The sequence below is a fragment of the Ovis canadensis genome, chromosome 18 (genome assembly GCF_042477335.2).
Source record: "Ovis canadensis isolate MfBH-ARS-UI-01 breed Bighorn chromosome 18, ARS-UI_OviCan_v2, whole genome shotgun sequence".
NCBI classification, from domain to species: Eukaryota; Metazoa; Chordata; class Mammalia; order Artiodactyla; family Bovidae; genus Ovis; species Ovis canadensis.
The window spans coordinates 34,735,111-34,751,834 of record NC_091262.1 but is presented as its reverse complement, the minus strand read 5'-3'; the positions used below and the strand labels follow the sequence as shown (position 1 = coordinate 34,751,834).

Genomic DNA, 16,724 nt, shown 5'->3' with positions numbered 1-16,724 from the left:
CAAAATGTGATATAAATATAAAAGGGAGTATTATTCAGTCATAAAAAGGATTGAAATTCTGATACAGGCTAAAACATGGATGAACCTTAAAGACAATATGCTAAATGAAATTAGCCAGATACAAAAGGACAAACATGGCATGATTCCACTTAATAAGAAGTACCTAGAGTAGTCAGATTCATAGACACAAAAAGCAGAACAGTGGTTATCGGGATACGGGGAGAAAGCATCAGGGATCATTATCTAACGGTACAGAGCTTCAGTCTGGGATGATGGATAGGTTCTGGAGATTGTCGGTGGTGATGGTTAGGTAGATGTCCTTAATGCCGCTGAACGTACATTTTTAAATGGTTAAAATGGTTCAAGTCAACTATATTTCAATAAAAATAATAATGAAAACACTCAAAAAATTCTAGGATCCCTTTTAAAAGTGGTTAAAATGGTCAATTTTCTTATGTATATTTTACCACAATTTTTAAAAATAATAACAGCTACGAAGGAACATTCAAAAAAGAAAAATCACTGCGTCCAGACTTTCAGCTCTTCAAGGCCCGCTCAGGTGAACCTAGGCATCATACCTCGGCGAGGCTCTCAAAACAAGGGCGTGGTAGGTGTCGCTGGGGGTGCAGAGCCGTGGAGAAAGGAACAGCTTCTACCTAGGCACATGGTCTAGTTTCCAAATACCACCTAGGGAAGAAGAAAAATAAAATGTCTCTTAATATGCCTGCAGGGCAAACATTAAAGTAAGCTAATAATAATAATAATAAAGTGCAGGTCAGACCCTGAGAAAAATCTCCAAATGTAATTCAAAGCAGGCTTCAAATGTAATCCAAGATAAAACCTTCCCCAGCCCCAGAAGGGCTTCCCAGGTAGCTCAGTGATCAAAAATCCACCTGCCAATGCAGGAGACAAAGGAGATGCAGGTTCACCCCCTGGGGTGGGACAGTTTCCCCTGGAGAAGGCAACCCAGTCCAGTATTCTTGCCTGGGAAATCCTAAGGACAGAGGCGCCTGGAGGGCAACAGTCCACAGGACTCTCAGAATCAGGCACGACTGAGCAATTAAAGGACAACAGTGACGACAGTCCCAGATCCTCTCCTCCTTGCTTTTTGCAGTGTGGTTCCAGTTCAGCTCTGCTGCGTCTGGGGCACGTGGCCTTGGGCAGGTTTCTCACCTCTGTGTCTCAGTTTCCCATATGTAAATGGGGATTACAGGAGGCAACAGTCGTGAAATATTCGTGAAACTCCCTGCCTTGAACAGCAAATGCACGTGTTTGTTAGGAATTCTGCCACCAACCTCAGTGGCCAGCAAGCTTCCTCATAATTTTTCAGAGTGCCCCTGCAGACAACTGAACCCCTAAACAGCAGGGACACTGGAGACACGCACAGGGGACAGAGATAGCACATGTGGAGGCTGGTCACCCCCCATCACAGCTCGCCCTCCAGGGCTCAGGAGGGCCACAGAAGCAGAGGGCCAAGAAGCGTGCAACGCGCCTGGGGGCAGGCGGGCTGGGAAGAGTGGGCTAGGAAGAGTCACAGGTACGGGAGAGACAGGGAAGGGACAAGCACCAAACAGGGGGTGAGGCAAGAGGGAAGACGTGGGGAAGCGGCCAGACCCTTCTTCTTTGCTTTAACAAGCGGTCCTCAACACTACCTGAATGGAACCGACTCAGGAACCTTGGAAATGGCCACAGCCGCCCAAGATTCCAGTGTAACAGGCCCATGTGGAGAAACCCTCAGGTGCATGCACACACAAGCAACAGAACAAAAAGTCTCATTTCTAATTCTGCTCACTCTCACTCTAATTCCGCATTCCCTCGCTTGGCTTCATTTTTGTCTTAACTTTAGCATTTGATTGGATTCTAAATAGAGATATAGACAATATTAGTAGAAAAATTTATAAGGGAATAGAAGGAAACTCATTATCCCAATTCTACAGAAGGGAAACACAGAAGACTTATTTTTCCTTTTCTTTTTTGGACCTTGTGTTTTCAAAACATAAATAAGCAGAAAACATGCTTCCACATGAGGATAAAGTCCAAGGCCAGGGGATGGGGTAGGTGATGTCTTAGATTTGATGCCCAAATGAGTTAGTTCCAAGGTGCTCCAATGAGTGGGACCGATTCCTTATTCCGGGGCGCCCTCAGTCCTGCTGACGCTGGAGCCTCCCGGGTTGTTCAGACCATCTCTGCTGCCAGTAACACAGCCCGGCTGCACAGAGCAGTGGCAAGCTTGAGCACCAGGTGCCACTGGCCCAGGCTGGCTGGCTCTCTCGGGCCACCTACACTCTACACACACATGGATCGATAGGAGCTTCACCGCTTACCAAACACTACTGCCACTTCACAGGGAACTCGCCAGTTGAGTGGCAGAAATCAAGACTCAAGCTCAGGCTCCCAGGTGCCTCCAAGGACCAGAGTGCCCCTCCCCCCACGGACTGTGAACCAAGAGGTCTGACTTCACGCTACAGGGACCCCACCTCCCTGTCCTCCCAAGGTGCTACTGCATATGGCACGCACTTTCCTTCAGCTGGCACTGAGACATTCACTACGGTTGTTGCCATAATCATGACACACCTTAGGGTGCTGTGAGACTGAGGTTAGAAATCTAGAATACTGTTCTCGATTAGAAGTTCTTCCAACACCAGAAAGATTAAGAACTGTCAGAGCCCAGGAGATTCTAGGAAGCCATTAAATTTAAGCTGCTAACTCTACAAGCAGGAAAATGAAGGCCCAGAGAGGTGAGGTAATCAAATGAGATAAAGGACATAAACTGAAAAGAGTTTTATTACCGTGGAAGATTCCTCTTATTCCTAGCAAAGCCACTGGCCCTGCCTAAGCTTCCCAGAAAGTCTCCAACTCAGTTACCATCCAAATCTTTATCAAACACCCAGCATTAAGCTTATTAACCCTTAGACCAGTGATTCTGGTCCTGGAAGCACATGAAAAACACCCAGGAAGCACTATTAATACCTAATCCCACCACAGACCAACTACATCAGACTCTTTAAGAGTTGGGCCAAGCATTCTTTAGGAAACAATGCAAAGGACTGATGTGTCTGGGCTTGTGAACCATGGCCTTTAGACCGAAGTATAGTCTGGGGACCTCTGGCCTCAAAAATCACCCCGAAATCTTGTTAATAACGCAGACTTCTGGGTCCACCTGGAGACTGACTCCAAGTGAGAGGAGAGCATCCCAGGAATCCGAGGCTGACCAGAGAACCACAGCGCTGGCACCAAGTGAGTCCTGGAAATCACACCCGTGCTCCAGCCGACCCTGTGGTCCGGGATGGCCCTAGCAGCTGGCCTGGCAAAGGCTCCCGGATGATTTAGACTTTGGTTCCCTCTCTAAGCTGAGAGCCCCTGCAGATGCCCCATGGCATCAATCCCCAGCAGCTGCAGTGAACCTCTCAGAAAGGACAGCAGAGTCTAGCACGGTTCTGCACGGCCAACCCAGGCCTCCCATCTCACCCAGAGCTAAGGCGCAGAGCTCCACAAGGATCTACAAGCCCAGTGGGACCACCCCAGCCCCCTCTCCCATGCCTTCCCCCTCCTCTCTCCAGTCTTTCCTCCCACTAACTGCTCCTCCCCCACGGCTCCCTGTCTCGCTCCTTCAGAGCTCTGCTCAAATGTCCTTTATCACAGACCAAACCTCTCTGTCCTCTGTCCCTGCTTTGTTTTTCCTCATAATACTTTTCACCACCTCTCAAACTTTGTTTTCCTTATTACCTGTAAGCCTTCACACACTAGATCATGAGCTCCACGAAAGTAAGACTTTTGTTTATTTTCTTCCGTGTTATTGTCCCAGTACCTATAGTGCCTGGCACAGGGCAGAGACCCAAATATTGATTCTAGGAATTAATACCTTAGAAACACCAATCTCAAAACATGATTTGAACCAAAAGATCATCAAGGAGCTCATTATGCTGAAATCACTTCTCCACTCCTCTCATCTTGGCCGAAGGCTTTTTAAAAACAGGCTAAAAGCCTAATGAAACAGAGACCATTTAGAAATAAGGATTTTCAGCCAATTAACCCAATCCAAATGGGTCTGTGAGTCAATGACAACTTGTTCTGAGGAACAGATGAAGCTATGGAGACAGAAAATACAGTTGAAAGAAGTTAATCAGACGGATGGATTTCAGATACTGCCCTGGTATCCGTGCAAGTTCAGAAGAAAACCTGAGGGCACTCCCAGCCTTCTTCCCACAGGGAAGTCTCCAGCAGACCAGACAGGACAGGCAGGCTCCCATCCAGGGTGAGTGGGCAACATGCAGGCCCAGTGCAGGACACGACCGCCTGCTCCCCACAGAATGAGCCATCAAACGAACATACCTGAGGGGGACCCATCTCTTTCCCTGTGCCCACTTATCCCCACCTGCTTCCAAAACTCATCTGAAACCACGGACAATAAGCTCTACCAGGTTGGGAGCACAGAAACTTTTGTCAAGGCCTCACAGCAGCTGGGGAGAATCCCACCGTTACTAGGTCTCACTGAGTTCCTCGGTGCTGCTTCCTGCCTCCATCCTAGTCCTTGCTAACCTCTCTCCTCGCCACCTCTGGTCTCTCCCCACAGTCGTCCTATGTGTCTCTTTAAGACCAATCTTACCCCAAACACCATTTTTAGTCATCCACTCTGCTCAAAAATCTACAATAGTTTCCTGTGGCCCATCACATCAGCTGTAACCCCAATGCCAGGCTTTTGAGAACCTCTGTAATCTAACCTACGCATTGACCAAGTCTCCTGACTGCATTTCAACAGCTGCTTCTTCATCTGCCTCAAAGCACCAAATCACTGCCTTCACCTTCAACAGCACCGGTTAAGAGACCAGATTGCAGAGACTGGAACAGACCACGTCTCCAACTTCCTTTCCTGCCAAAAGCGTCCTCACTCTCCACACCACTCACACCCATTCCCCTACCCCAGCTTCTATTATGTTGTTTGTTATTTGGATATTTTTGGCCTTGCTACGCAGCTTGCGGGATCTTAATTCCCCAACCAGATACTGAACCTTGGCCCTCAGCAGTGAAAGCAGAGCTCTAACCACTGGCCCACCAGGGAATCTCCCCCTTCCTCCCAGCCTCTAGTCCCACTGCCCTTTCCCACTTGACTTCCACAACACACACACGCTACACACACGCATCTATGCTCCTTCATTCAATCCATAACACTGGTTGAGCACCCACTACACGCCAGGCCTTATTCTAGCCACTGTGGACACCACAGAACAAAGTCCCTCCCCACGCAATGATGACATTCCACTAGAAACAAGCAAATTCACATGTCAGGTAGTCATACAGCCTTTCTCAACAGGAGTTCAACCCAAGTCAGAAATTGGAATGATTACATTCTCAATTCTGAAGCAAGTGAGAGAGCAAGCCATGTGAATACAGCGCAGAGGTTTGAAAGAGCAAGTAGAAAGCCCTGAAGCGGCCAAGTGTTTGGTGCACGCAAAGAACCTGAACCAGAGCAGAGGCTATGACAAGAGAAGGAGATGGGAAGCAGGTGCCGGAGGGCCACTGCGAGGACTGACGTTCACTTTCAGATGGAAGGCTGGGGGGACATGGGGGAGGGGAGCAACCTGCCCTGACTTTCACTGCAAAAAGATCATACCCCCCCCGCCATCTATCATCAGGGATAAAATGATGAGGGACTTGTTTTCTTGAATGTTTCAAAATCTTCTAAACTGAGTATGCATGCATGCTAAGTCGCTCAGTCATGTTTGAGTCTTTGCAACCCTTTGGACAGTAGCTTGCCAGGCTCCCCTGTCCATGGGATTCTCTAGGCAAGAATACTAGAATGGGAAGGAGAAGAGGGCATCAGAGGATGAGATGGATAGACGGCATCACCAATGCAATGAACATGAACTTGGGCATACTCCGGGAGACAGTGAGGGACAGGGAGGCCTGACTTGCTACAGTCCACGGGGTTGCACACAGTCAGACACGACTGGGTGACTGAACAACAAACAACACACACACACATATCCATTCTTTTTCAGATTCTTTTCCCATATCGGCCATTACAGAATATTGCAGAGAGTCTCCTCTGCTATACAGTAGGTCCCTGGGTGTGTGCGCAGTCATATCCAACTCTTTTCAACCCCATGGACTGTAGCCTGCCAGGCTCCTCTGTCCATGGGGTTTCTCAGGCAAAAATACTGGAGAGGGTTGCCATTTCCTTCTCCAGGGGATCTTCTGACCCAAGGATCAAACCCGAATGTCTTGCATTGGCAGGCAAATTCTTTACCAGCAAGCAACCGAGGAAACCCTATTTTATATATAGTAATGTGTACACATCAATCCCAATTTCCCAATTTATCCCTCCCTCGTAACTCTCTGGTAACCATACCATGTTTTTTAAATGAAGGAAAAACTTCTAATCCTTTAAGCTGCTTGCTGCATAGTCACTCAAGTCATGCCCGACTCTTTGCGACCCCATGGACCATAGCCTGCCAGGCTCCTCTGTCCATGAGATTTCCCAGGCAAGAATACTGGTCGCCATTTTCTTCTCCAGGGGATCATCTCAACCCAGGGATGGAACTGGTGTCTCCTGTGTCTCCTGCATTTCCTGCACTGCAGGCCGATCCTTAACCTGCTGAGCCATCCATCAGCAAAGTCCTTTAAGACTGGGCCCAAATTCCACCTCCACCTCAAAGTCCCCTGAACCAGTGCGAGGCCATGCTACACCCTACACCCAGGGCAGCAGGACCACTAGGGTGCCCCAGCATTAGCAGCACATGCCCACAGCAACTGATGTTCATGGAAGTTTCTTGTGCTGCCCCCATGCCTCTCCTGTCGCCCGAACATGTCCCTTTGGACACTCTTGCCCCCAAGTGCCTGCCTGGGTCCCAGTCTCTCTCCCCATTGACTTAATCAACTCCTGGTAAATAAAGCTACTGTTTAGCGATGAACTGCCAAGAGACTGCCCTCTCTCACAGGGTGTAAATATTTTAAAAGGGGACTCTAAGGTGAAACGCAAACGTCTTCAGACTCAGGGGAATGGTGGAATGACAGGCACCAGGGCTCACTGGGGATGCGGATAGGTGGCTGCCTTCTAAGGGTATAGATGCTTAGAAAAGCAATGTCAAAGGGAGACAAGTGGGGTAATGAAAAATGAGATTACATCACTGCCACCACCTCCCTCCTCCCAAACAGCCATTGAATCCATTTTGGGTACCAGGGGATGTTCCCCAGAGGTAACCCCAGCCATCTCAGAGGGATGACTGGTGTGAAAGTAACCGTCACCCTCAGAAACAAAATCCCTAAGACACGTCTGGCCTGGAAGCAAATTGTTCTCTAATTGTTTTCAGTGGGGAAACTCCTTGAGGGCGAAGTTCATCTCACATGATACTTTTATGCTCCACAGAGCATCCAGCTCTGTCTAGGCTGGGCCCAGGGTGGGCCTTACAAAAGCAACTGTAGATAACTGATCAATGATGGCCCAGTGGCAAAAAGGCTCCAAAGGATTTTAAATACAAGCAAGCATTCTAACCAAGGACAACAGTAGTATTACTCATATACCTAATATTTTTAAGGGCCTGAAGATTTATACCTTTAATGAAGTCTCAGGCAGTGAAGCAGTTTTTACAACCTCAGCCAGTTCAGTTCAGGTCTGGAGAGTCTGTCTAACAAGGCAAAAGCAGAGAGTAGCCCCTGTCCACACAGACCCAAGCCTCAGCTGGGCCAAGCCCCAGAAGAATCTGAACAGCTGCTCATTACCCACCCTGAACTCCTTTCTCCTCCAAAAAATTCATTCTACTAGTCAGCTCCTCCCAGACGGGTGCAGCCCTGGCTCCCTGAATTAAGGGACCATGCCCATCAGCAGTCCTAGCCTAATCCACTACTGGGGAGAACGCGTCTTTACTGCACATCTAACAAAGGCAGCGGCCAAGGAGGGGTGGCCTGGTTCAACACTGTACCTCTTCTAGAGGAACACAGTTCTCAGCAGTTAAGAGCTTTTGCTTTAGGGCATTCAATGTCTGTCTCTAAAATTAAAAACAGATTTAGCAGTTGCTTTCTTTTTGTAAACATGACATACAAGCTCATAGAAAACTCAAATGATAGGCAAAAATATAAAGAAAACGGTAAAAACCACTCCAATACCACCACTCAGCGGTAAAATCTTAGAGTACGCTCTGCTCTGCAGAGAAGTGAACCCATTCTGAGGTAAACCTAGGGTGTTGCTCTTGCCTTCCTGGATAAGCCTGTGGATTTCATTTTTGCAGAAGACCGTTAATGCGTCTCCAATATTTCTGGAGCTCATGAATGGACATAACAAAGTCATACAGACCATCCCCCCTGTCCCACATACATAGTGACTCGAGGCCAGGGGCTCATCTTTCAGCAGACATACCCCTTTCTTCATTCAGCATGGCAGCAGTCTTTCTACAATCGATCACATAAATAGAGCATGTATGCAGAGCTCCAGCACATCTCCTGGAGCATGTCAATGACAGGAAAGGGGACAGACACCATACCTCTTGATACAGCACCTTCAGAATCTGAAATGGAGAATCTGGGTAAATGTGACTCTACCCAGAGTCACCCAGCCAACAGAGGACAGCTGTTCTCTAAGCGCTGATGCATTTGAGGAATGACTCTGAGGTGACACCAAACTCAGAGGTGCTCATTAACTTTTCTTTCAGTCATAAAAAGGATCAGATGTGTCATTTCAACACACACATAAACACTTCCCACTGTCAGATAAAAACGAATGGTTGGCTGAAGTAGCACTTTTATCCCTAAAAACACTCCTCAGAATTAAAAAAAAACTAATGGACATCCCCTCCTCCACTTCTAAAGCCTGAAGCGGGAGAACACGGGACCAGATGCCCACAAACAGAGACACACAGACGGCGGGCACACTGGACCAGATGCCCACAGACAGACAGACACACACTGCAGGCACACTGGACCAGATGCCCACAGACAGACACACACTGCGGGCACACTGGACCAGATGCCCACAGACAGACAGACACACACTGCGGGCACACTGGACCAGATGCCCACAGACAGACACACACTGCGGGCACACTGGACCAGATACCCACAGACAGACAGACACACACTGCGGGCACACTGGACCAGATTCCCACAGACAGACAGACACACACTGCGGGCACACTGGACCAGATGCCCACAGACAGACACACACTGCGGGCACACTGGACCAGATACCCACAGACAGACAGACACACACTGCGGGCACACTGGACCAGATGCCCACAGACAGACAGACACACACTGCGGGCACACTGGACCAGATGCCCACAGACAGACAGACACACACTGCGGGCACACTGGACCAGATGCCCACAGACAGACAGACACAGACGGCGGGCACACTGGACCAGATGCCCACAGATGGAGACACACACACTGCGGGCACACTGGACCAGATGCCCACAGAGACACACACAGATGGCGGGCACACTGGACCAGATGCCCACAGACGGAGACACACACAGACAGCGGGCACACTGGACCAGGTGCCCACAGACAGACAGACACACACTGCGGCACACTGGACCAGATGCCCACAGACAGACAGACACACACTGCGGGCACACTGGACCAGGTGCCCACAGACAGACACACACAGACAGCGGGCACACTGGACCAGATGCCCACAGACGGAGACACACAGACAGCGGGCACACTGGACCAGATGCCCACAGACACACACAGACTGTGGGCACAGGACCAGATGCCCACAGACGGAGACACACACAGACGGCGGGCACACTGGACCAGATGCCCACAGACAGACACACAGACGGCGGGCACACTGGACCAGGTGCCCACAGAGACACACACAGATGGTGGGCACACTGGACCAGATGCCCACAGAGACACACACACAGACGGCGGGCACAGGACCAGATGCCCACAGACGGAGACACACACAGACGGCGGGCACACTGGACCAGATGCCCACAGACAGACACACACAGACAGCGGGCACACTGGACCAGATGCCCACAGAGACACACACAGACGGCGGGCATACACCACTACTCCACCTCACAAACACTGACACTTGAAACACTCTCCCATTCGTGATGCTCCTATTTTTGTAGGAAAAGAAAAAAGTTAAAACCAACTTGCACAGAAAGATAGAGCAGGGGAAAAGACCTAATAAAAACACTAAATATTAAAATGCTAACATAGAGCTAGGTTATAGTGTTTATCATTTTTATTTCATCTGTATACCTATCTGTATTGCCTAAATTTTCTACATGAACAATGTCCTTTAGAGTTTTAAAAGAAAAATAATTAATCCATAATCTAGGTTGGTCTATTTGGACTTTGTTTTCCACTGTAGAAAAATACAGATTCAGAGCTCTAGGGGGTCTTTCCAGTTTTACAGAAGCAGAAGTGTTAAGACGAAGTTCATACAGCATGAAGATTCCCATACAATAGAAAAGCTCATCATGAACATGCTGAGCAGAGGGCAAGAATTAGTACCTTCTTTTCTGTCCCCCATGTGCAGGCAAGATGAAAATCCTAAACCAAACTTTCCTTCAGGTGCAACCCCAACCCACCCCCACCTCACCCCTTTCAAGAGTTCACAGACCTCTGCTCTCGGAGCAACTTCCAAGTACCTGTCCACAACCAACCCTTGGCCACAAAATTACCCATACCACTTGGTATCTGCATACTTTCCCCAGTAACCCAATCCTAGGGAGCCCCTTTTGCAATACTTTATTTCTTAAAAAGTTACTCCTCCTTTTCCTTAAGTTTCACAAACACAGGATCCCATTCAAATGATACAGAGTTATTCATTCCATCAATTAATAAACATTGTTAACTACACTGTATGGAGCTTTAGGGCAAGGTTACCTTAACAAAAAAGGGTTAGTATCCATGGAGCCTGAGAAAAACAAGCGGGAATTGAGGAGCAAGAGTTTGTTAGTGCATCTGAGCCCTGCCCAGAAGTTGGGGCTGGGGGTGGGGAGGGCCATGACCAGCAGAAACACCTGTCACTCTGCAGTCTCAGTTCTCAAGGCTGGTTAATACCCTGATTTTCTGCACCAGTCTCTTCCAAGTTCGGTTAGTCAGTCTCCCTGGATTTCAATCAGCTCCACGTGGCCCACAAAACTGAATTTCAAGGCTTCCCTGGTGGCTCAGTAGTGAAGAACCCAGCTGCCAATGCAGGAGACCACAGGTTTGATCCCTGGTCCCGGGAGAGCCCACACGCTGTTGATGTGGTGTAACTAAAGTCCATGCGCCACAACTATTGAGCCTGTGCTCTAGAGGCCAGGAGCCACAGCTACTGAGCCCGTGTGCTGCAGTTACTGAAGCCCGCGCCCCGAGAGCCCAGGCTCAGCAACCAGAGAAGCCCGCACACCGCAACTAGAGAGTTAGCCCCCACTCGCCGCGAGGGAAGCCCGAGCAGCAACACAGACGCAGCACAGCCGGTAACTAAATAAAAATTATATTTTAAAAAACCCACCTGAGTTTCAGGTTTCTGAAACTTCAGACACTGAAGCCCTGAGAGCCCACCAAAATAAAGTCACCTCCCAGGATAACAACTGTATCCACTCTCTATCAGCAGCACCCATCATGGGATGGATCTGATGTATCCAATAGTCTCTGATAGGTCCCTGTGCCTCACGGAATTAAATCCAAACCTGACCTGCCTTTCACAAGCCCAGCTCGGCTTACCAGCCTCGTCCCTGACAAACCAAGCCTCTCACAGCTCTGTGCTTTCACGTATGACTCCCTCTACATAGAATGTCCTTTGCCCAGTCTTACATGGTGGTAACACTGTTCTTCCTCCAAATCCCAGTTCAGAAGTCACCTTGGCCCCAAAGCCTTCCCTACTTCCCCAGGCATTTAGTTCTTACGGGTCTTAACAGTAGCTCTCTAAATACAGGGGTTTTTGAGAATTTGTTAAGTACATTGTAGCTCATTTTAATTATCTGACCTCCCCTAGATACACTGAGCTTGAGGGAAGGAACTCACATAGTATCCATAAGCCCCAGTGCAATGTCAAGACTGAAACAAGAGATCAGTGTTGAAGGACTGAGCACATGGAACACAGGCATTAAGTTATTTAAAGGAAAACAGAGTCTCACAATATTCAAGAACTGAACTGTCCCTACAGTTAATCTCATCCAAAATGACAACAGGGCAGGGAGGCAGTGTGGATGTTTTAAATTTTTAAGTAATAAAAGCAACTAACATGTTGTACTGAAAGTTAATTTAATCAGCACAACAACCCTAGGAGGTAGGTACTTTTATCTGCATTGAAGCTGAGAAAAGCTTGAGGCTTTTCCAGATAGGAAACTGAGGCACCAGAAGGGTTAAATAACTCAAAATCATTCAGTTAGTAAGTGGCAGAAGCAAGACACAAACTCAGTAGTCTGGCTCCAGAACCAGAGGGCTCCGGAATCAGGAAGATCTGGGTTTGAATACAGATTATGTTACAAATGTAGCTTTGGATAAGTCATCTAACTCCTCTGAGCTTGTATAGGTAAAGGGGGCAGGACAACTCCTCTTAGAGTGCAAAGATTAAGTTAAATATGATAATGTTTATAAAAGTCTCTAAAATTGATTTTCCCACCTAACAGGCACTCCATAAATGTTAATTCATTTTTCTTTCCCTTCCTAAAAGCTAGGCAAAATAGTCTCTCTGACAGAAAAGATCCTCCTCCCCCAGACTGCTTGAGGCTTTTCCAAGCAGATCAAGTAGTGAGGCCACTCAACACGTAAAGCCTTGCCTTACCTTACCTGCTTATCTGTCCATACCAGAGTCCTTCTAAAATGTAAATATCATCATGTCACTCACTTAAAACTCTTCAAAAGCTCCTAATTACACTGGGGGTAAATCCAAACTCTGGAGGGAAAAGCATTCTGTCCTGGAGGCCCCCAGTGAACTGACACACCTCTCTATAAACTTATCTCCTCTCCAGCCACACAGGCCTCTTTCACTTCCTCCAACTTACCAAGCTCTGTGCTGCTCCACACATGGTTAACTCTCACCCCTCCTTCAGGTCTCAGCCTAAATGTCACTTCCTCAAGGGACGCCTTCCCTGAGCCCCCAACCCAAATCAAGGCCCATTATCTCTCACCACGCTCTTCACCTTTCTCCCCTTGTACTCATGACAGTTTGAAATGATTAGTTCACCACTTCCTTCAACATTTTATTCAAAAGACAACTTCTCAGGAGCCCTTTCCAGACCACTCAAATATAAATTCAGTCTCTACCCAATAACCTGTTTCCTTTTTCTCATTAGCACTTATTAACAGCATATATTTTTATTTTATATTTTATTGTCTGCGCAACGCCCCCCCCCATTAAAGCTCCACAAACGCAGTTACTTTTGTTTTCTTCACAGCATCTAAAACAATGCCTAGCACGTATTTATTGACAAATACCTGTTGCTGAGTGACGTTTCAAGATTATTTGTTTATTATTGAGTCTATGAACTCAAGGCAAAACATGTCTTTCTGGTTTACCCCCATACTTCCAGCACCTAGTGCAGTGGCTGGCACATAATAAGTGCTCAGTAAACTTTTACTGAATGAATCGAAGCCATGGCCAGTGGAACAACTGGAAAGCGGTCAAAATCCGTGTGCCAGCACCTTACTTCCTCTTCTCTTTCACTGCATAATGTACTTGGGGTGAGGCAACAGACCCCTGAAAACCCACCACACACCTTCCAGGCCAGACATCTGTCTGTCCACGCTCTGTAACCTCAGCCACACTGTACACACCAACAGATGCACCCAACAGACCCTGCAGAACACAGAGCTGAAGGCAAGTGGGCCAGCCCTGAGCCAAATACAACCTTTCCCCACTCCCCTCAAGTTCCATTCTCTGACTGCCAGTCCCATCCTAGGCTAGTCCTGGGTGCCAGCCATGCTGGTCTGGGTGGGCCCTCGGATTTATTCCAGTCCAGGATTTTTAATGCCACCTCTGGCCTACTCAAAAAAGAAAAGTTCAAAATCCCTGAGCAGCTCCAATAATCCTAGGGTTCTCGGAAGCAGGCATACCTAAGGTCGTCCGGACCCCTCCCCCTCACAAGCGCTGATCCAAGGCCAGGAGGCCATCTGTCCAGCAGACGCTCCCCGTCCGCCCTCGGGTCACATTGAGCCTCTTCCCCCCCAGGTTGGCAGGAAGAGTCCCTGCAGAGAGACAATCTCCACCCCGACCAACAGGCCTGGTCACCGTCCCTGGGCCCCCCAACTCTGGAGCAGGCATACCCGTCTGCTCCCGAAGATACCTCCCCCAGGGACAAGAACTTGGGCGGAGGTGGGGGCAGGGACCGAGGGGCGCCAAAAAAGGACGATCCCCCAAGTGTCTGCCCCGTGACGGCGCCAGCTCCTCGGGCGGCCGGGATGGTCCGGCTGACAGGGCGCCCCAGCCGGGCAAAGTGGCACCGTTATCCGTGCCTGGGCGGGGGGCCGCGGGCCGACGCCAAGGACGGCCGCCCGTCTCGCGCGGGGAGGACAGACAGCAAGCGTGCCCGCCCGGCGAGGTAGCGGCGGGTCGGGACGGCGGAAGGGGCAGGCGGCCCGTCCGCCGGGGGCGGGGTGGGGTGGCGGCCGGGGCCCGCCAGGCGGCGGTCGGGGGAAGTAGCTGCCGCCTCAGGCGGCGAGCAGGGTCCGCCCGGCTGCAGGGCCGGGCCGCGGCGCGGGCGCGGGCTCGGCCCCGGCTCTGCTCTGCCCCGGCTCGGGCTGGGGCGGCCTCGGCGGCGGCCCCGGCCCACAAGCCCCGCCCGGCCCGGCCCGCGGGGGGCGCTTACCTGGCGGCGGCGGCGGCTGCAGGCCCCGGGCTCGGCCGCGCGCGTCCCCAGCGCCGGCTGTGGGAGCCACAACATGGCGACGGCGGTGGCGGGCGGGGCTGCGGCTCCGGGGGCGGAGCGGGGGCGGGAGCCTGCCTGGCGGCGGGACCTGGCTGGGGCCGCGAGCGGGGAGGGGGAGGGTGGCCGGCCGGGCGGAAGGCGACTTGGACCTGGGCACCCGCCCAGGGCGGTGCGGCTGAGGGGTAGCCCCGGCCTGGGGCCTGGCCTCTCGCCTCTCGCCTCCCGCCCCGGGCGGGCTGCTCGGCACCGACCCGACGGCGGCGACGGCAGTGGCGGCGGGCGGGGCGGGGCGGGGACGGCGGCGGGCAGGGCCGGACCCTCTGCCTCGCCTGCCCCGGCCGAGCACCCGGCGCGGTTCCGGTCCAGCGGCCGCCCCCTGCGACCTGGGTCTCTGGTCCTCTGACGCGCCTGCCGGGCGGGGGGCCTGAGGTCGGGGCCGAGGTCCCCCACTAGAGGGTCACGATCTGCCTACGCGGTGCCTCGCCCCTGCGGACGGGAGCGCCTCTGGAGCCGGGACGGCGTCCTCTTCCTTCAAAATCCGGCTGGTAGTGGGGGCCTAGGAGGCTGTTAGCTGAAAGGGAGCAGAGGCGGCGTGGGCCTGCGCTTAGTAGGTGCGCCCTAAATGCTCGGTCATCGCTGCATCTGGGGACTTGCACGCCGGCCTGGAGGTGCCGGGGCGCTGTGACATGACCGCGAGACCCGCGGCGAACGGAGCTGGCGGCCTGGCGACGGCTGCCTCCCAGGGGTAGACTGAGAGATCCTCCGAGTTACTGGGGAAGCTCTGACTGTGCGAGGTGAGAACTCGGAACAGGCGGGCAGAAGGCCAGGAAGGACCTTCCAAGAACCCGGAGGACCCGGGAACGGGCGGCGTTAAAGGTGGCAGCCAGATGGGGAGGGGAAAGCACGGAGTCGGTGTCTGGCACTGAGCACCCACTGCTAATGGAGAAATGCACTCAGAAGAACCGGGAAAGAGACGCCAATTTGCTCGAGGGGTGGAACTAACTCAGCCAAGGCCTGCTCTGGGCCAGGCTCTTCACTGAGTTGAGCACTGGGTAGGCAGTTTGCGGTGGTGGAGCAATGAAGGCAGTAAAGGGTGATGAATCCAAAAATTTGGCAGGGGGAGGGAGGGGAGGGAGGGGGAGGGCTGGGGGAAGGGACTGGGCCTATGGCTCCACGGGTAGTAACTGTGGTTAACACTGGAAATTTCCTAATCTTGTGTTCTCCCCACACGCAAGTGTATGAAAGGTAAATACTTGAGATGATTGGTAGGTTAAATAACTTGATTGTGGTAATCATTTCCGTGTACACATATGTATATAAATCATCATATTGCATACTTTGAATATGTGTATTTATTTGTTAACTATACCTCAATAAAGCTGGAGAAAAAAATTTTTAAGGTAAAGGAGAGGTGATTTTTTTTTCTCCTTTTTTTCAATTTGAGGAAGAACTCTCAAAGGAGCTGAGAGGGGAGACTAAAAGATAAAAGATAGGATAATTAATAGTGGGTGATCTCAGAAAAGAAAAAGGAAATAAGGCTGGGGAAGAGGGAGGAAGAAATCTGAGAAGAGGCACATCTCTTCCTACTAGATTTAGACGCTACACAAAGACAGAAATATTTTGAGGTGAGGAGGCATGCATGCTCAGCTCTGCATGTTTCCCTAGGTCAGCTGCCTGGATGACCCCCTGAGTCAACCATAATCTTTCGGGGGTCACTGCCCTTTAAAGTTCAAGTGCAATTGGTGCAAACCTCTATTACACTTAGAGTGGGAAACACAGCTTATGTGTCAATATTTCCAAAGATTCATGGGGGGACTTCAATTTCTCCAAATTATCACTGGCCCCAGTTTCCTGTTTCCCAAAACATAATCCACTGTGCTTTTTAAGAAAATTTGTCTCTATATCCTG

The 16,724-nt window shown here is 50.6% G+C and overlaps 1 protein-coding gene across 3 annotated transcripts in view; it reads right to left on the bottom strand.

Moving 5' to 3' along the window:
• The window catches only part of ZNF592 (zinc finger protein 592), a 49,690-nt gene extending 34,618 nt beyond the window's left edge, over positions 1-15,072 (bottom strand). For 2 of the 3 annotated variants that reach the window (XM_069560377.1, XM_069560378.1), the window contains exons 1-2: positions 14,757-14,844; positions 579-687 (exon numbers count right to left, since the gene is read on the bottom strand). The gene's annotated coding sequence lies outside the window, so the exon portion shown is untranslated. Of the gene's footprint in view, positions 1-578; positions 688-14,756 lie in introns of all 3 variants that reach the window. The other variant, XM_069560376.1, reaches the window with a different exon arrangement.
• Between the last annotated feature and the right edge of the window lie 1,652 nt (positions 15,073-16,724).